Source organism: Dermochelys coriacea, chromosome 7 (assembly GCF_009764565.3).
Source record: "Dermochelys coriacea isolate rDerCor1 chromosome 7, rDerCor1.pri.v4, whole genome shotgun sequence".
NCBI classification, from domain to species: domain Eukaryota; kingdom Metazoa; phylum Chordata; order Testudines; family Dermochelyidae; genus Dermochelys; species Dermochelys coriacea.
In genome coordinates, this window is record NC_050074.1 from 80,254,434 (window position 1) to 80,258,877 (window position 4,444).

Sequence of the window (4,444 nt, forward strand, 5' to 3'; positions counted from 1 at the left end):
TACTTTGTGCTCAAACCTTGTTTGTCTGTTTCTTCCACTTGTGTTTTATTGTGAGCTCTCTGCGGCAAAGAGTAATCTTTTTATTCTTTTGTTTATTTGTTTTCTTTTATTTATTTGTTTGTTTTATTCTTTTATTATTATGCATCTTGCATAATGCAGCCCTGATCCTTGATTAGGGCTCATAGGAACTACCATAATACAAATAAATAACAGTACTTACGAAAATAGTACTTGACACCAGTGTTGGTAGGAGTTTAGCCTAAGGACTTCAGAATGTGGACCCCAGGTACACTAAATACTTCTATGCAATTGCTGAGACTCTTTAAATAAAAATTGGGCTACAATGAGCAGGTAATACATGGATATTTCATACTTACAATATAGATTGGGTCAGAACAAGAATTGACCATACTCAGTTACGTAAGAATCTAGCCAAGTGGTTCTCAACCTGTTTTCATTTGTGGGTCCCTAAAAAGTTTTGAATGGAGGTGTTCTCCCCTTTGAAAATCTATTGTCTGTATACATAGCTGAATTCTGTTAAGTCAGTTTTCAGTCTGTATTTCGCAGACTCCTTAGACATAGTTCACAGACCCCCCAGGGGTCCCCAAGGTGAGAACCACTGATGAAGACTATGAGTAAAGGCAACAAATAGCATTCTTTGGAGATATTCTCCAAAAAACTGGAAATATACATCAATGAATGTATAGCAATGACTTTAACAATAACATTAGTGAACAGTTCTAATATGTAATGAACCTTTAAACACTATTTTCAATTAAAAACTAGAGTTCATCCGAAACCTATCTTTGCTTCAGGCTGCTGTTTCTAGATGAAGGTCCAATGGAACTATTAAAACGTGTTTAGTATTTGCCACTGGAATTCCACTTTTCCAGTAACTAAGGGCCTGATCCTTTTAAGCCAATATAGACCTGCCCTTTACGTGCTGAGATTTTGTTTTCCACATTGACTTCAATGGAGTTAGGTCAGATTCTGAAACAATTTAAGCATGAATTCAATGAATATGTTCTACATAATATTCAAAAGTTTATAAAGTATTTTTAGAGGTTATATCTGGCGCTGTGCCTTTAGATTAACACGGGCAGTAAAATTAATGGATTGTTGTAGAATCCTTTTTGTAGAATGATTGATGTACTTTACTAGGGAAAATAATGTACCACCTGAAACATCCACTTGTGTTTCAAAATTAATTACCTAAATCTTTTCTGCACCCTAATACCCTTAGGTTTCTTACTTCAGTTAACTTTGTCAGTGCAGTCTAGTAAAATATGTGGAAAACAAAATCACAACAGGTAAAGGGACAGTTCTATATTGGCTTCAAAGGTCACTGTACAAACCTACTGTCGTTAAATCTGCTTTGCAGTTGTAAAGTGTGAATCGAGCTGAATAACAAGAAGTAAACTGGAACAAATTTCTCTTGTAGGTATTATTGCACTGGCTGACCTATCATGTACACATCTTGGGCAATTGGATACTCTATTACATGCTGACTGGTATGAGTTCACAACTGAGAAAATTATAGTTCTTTAAATTGACCTAAAGTTAAGGAATGCTCCCATTCTGAGACATTGAGGTAGATAAAGCATGATATCAGTGGGAAAAGTGTCTGTTTCTAGACTTCAGCTTTCAATTACATAGCTACATAAACCACTGGTATGTTTTCTAGGCATCAGATTCAGTAATGAGAACTCACTACAGCTTTTTGCATTCTGCTTGACAGATAAAGAGGAACTGATCACAGAATTAAAAATTAATGGTAGTTTAGGTAAGTGATCAGGACTGTGATTATATATAATAAGGTGCACAGACCTAACTCCAGACCAATCAGTCTCTCTCTCACTTGTGTGTGTGTGTGTGCGTGTGCGTGCACACTTTGCAATTCAAAAGGGCCAGTTTCACACAACTGAAAACAGTTTTGAGTCAAATCAGCTGAGAGGAAGAATTTAATCAAAATGTGAATGATAATTTGTAATTTTTAAAGAATGCTTTATTAGATGCCTCACAATCCCTTAATTGAGGAAGAAGATCATAGTTGTAAAATAAACAATCTGGTTTAGAAGGAAAGTGAAGGCAACTATAAAAATAATTTAAAATATATTACAAACGGAATTAAGGGGAAGTTTATAGTAATGAATATAAATCAGAAGCTAAGAATGATAGAACACCGATAAGGGATGCGAGGAGAAATCTATGGGCAGCATAGTTAAGGACAATAAGGAGGAGTTTTTATTGTATATTGGGAATAAAAAGAATCCTAACAATCACATTGGTCCATTAGTAGATGAAAATGGTAGAATTATCAAAATTGAAGCAGAAAAGGCAGAAGCATTTAATAAATATTTTTGTATTTGGGGAAAAAACAGACAATGAAATCATATTATCATGGTGATAATACTCTTCTATTCCAGTAATAGCTCAGGAGAATGTTGAACTGCAGCTACTAAAGTTAGTCTTTTTTAAATCTGCAGTCGCAGATAAACTACATCCAAGAATTTTGAAGAGCTGGCTGAGGAGCTTGCTTGACTGATAATGTTGATTTCCAATAAGACTTTGAACACTGGGAAAGTTCCAGAAAACTGCTAATGTTGTGTCAGTATTTTAAAAGGGTGAATAGGATGGCTTAGTCAGTGTGGCTGTGGTCCCAAGATAAAGAATGAAGCTGCTGATATAGGACTTGATTGATAAAGAATTAAAGGAGGGTACTTAAGGCCAATCAGCATGGGTTTATGGAAAAGAGACCCTGTCAAACTAACAATGTTTTTTTGATGAGATTACAAGTTTGGTCAATAAAGGGAACAGTGTTTATGTAGGATTCTTAGACTTGTACAAGGCATTTGATTTGGTACCACACAATATTTTGGTTTTTAAAAAACTAGTAAGATATAAAATTAAGGTAGTGCACATTAAATGGATTTAAAATTAGCTGATAGGTCTCAAAATTTAATTGCAAATGGAGTATCGTCATCTAGCGGGTGTGTTTCTAGTAGGATCTTGCAGGAATTGATTCTTAGCCCTATACTCTTTAATATTTTATTGAATGACATGGAAAAGAACATAAAATCACGACTGAAATTTTGCTAATAACAAATCGGGGGAGTGGTAAATAAAGAAGAGGACAAGTCACTGACACAGAGCAATCTGGATTACTTGATAAAATGGATGCAAGTAAACTGTGTTGTAATATGGGTAAATGTAAGGAACAAAAAATGTGGCCATACGTACAAGATGGGAGACTATATTGGGAAGCAGTGACTCTGAAAAAGATTTGGAGTTGTGGTGGATAATGAGCTGTTCATGATCTTTCAGTGTGACCCTATGGTCAAAAATACTAATGCAATCCTTGGAATCATAAATGGGGAAATTTTGTAATGCTAGACAGGGCTCCAACTCAGATTAGCTTTCTCAACTGGGAGCTGCGGGGGTGGCGCCTGTGAGTACAAGGAGCCTCCCTGGCCGTCCATGCACCTAGGGACTGCAGGGACCTGGCAGCTGCTTCCTGGAAGCCACAATAAGCACTGCTGGGACCCTGCACCCAAACCCCCTGCCCCAGCCTGGAGCCCTCTCCCACATGCAACTCCTCGTTTCTGGCCCCATTCAGAGCCCATACCCCCAGCCAGAGCTCTCACTCCCCCCTGCCACAGCCCAGTGAAAGTGAGCGAGTGGAGGAGGGGGGCTGGAGAGATCAGGGGCGGGGTGTTTTGTTTTGTGCAATTAGAAAGTTGGCAGCCCTATCTTCTTGTGTTCTCCATTTTCCTATGCCCTGTATTAATTCAAGGAAAGGGCAATGGGTTTGTATTGGAAGGAAAACCTAGGGAGCTGCTGCTGCTGTGCACAGTCCTCAGAGAGAAACATTTTTTAGTGAGAGCAAAAATGCCAACAGAAAGTAGTGGGCAATCTTCTGCTCTCCCCATCTCAAAACCTGAAGAGTGAAAGAAAGCACAAGGAAGGCTGGAGATGTGTAAAGTTATTAGTATTGAAACTATTTTTATATTATTGTTAGCCACAGTGTGTGCTGCTACCAATACTATTGAGATTCCCTCTGAGCTTCTCCACTCAGCTTACCCAGAACACCTTGTTAAATTCTGGGAGAACACTTCATATGAATCCAAACAACTCACTTCAACTCTAGATTTCATCACTTAGGTACCTTTATTTGGCATACAGCAGAGCTATACTGAGTTGATCAGACTCAAGTATAATGAGTGGATGTAGGGCATATCACACATCCAAAGCTACACAGAAAACCTCTTCTGATATATATTACATTGCATTTAATATACTTTGTATCATGGATTTTGGAATTGGCTTGGTTACTTTGCAAGAACCAATCCTTGTGCATGTAGGCGCCAACTCCGTGGGGGCTCCGGGGCTGGAGCACCCATGGGGGAAAAATTAGCGGGTGCTCTGCACCCACCGGCAGCCAAGC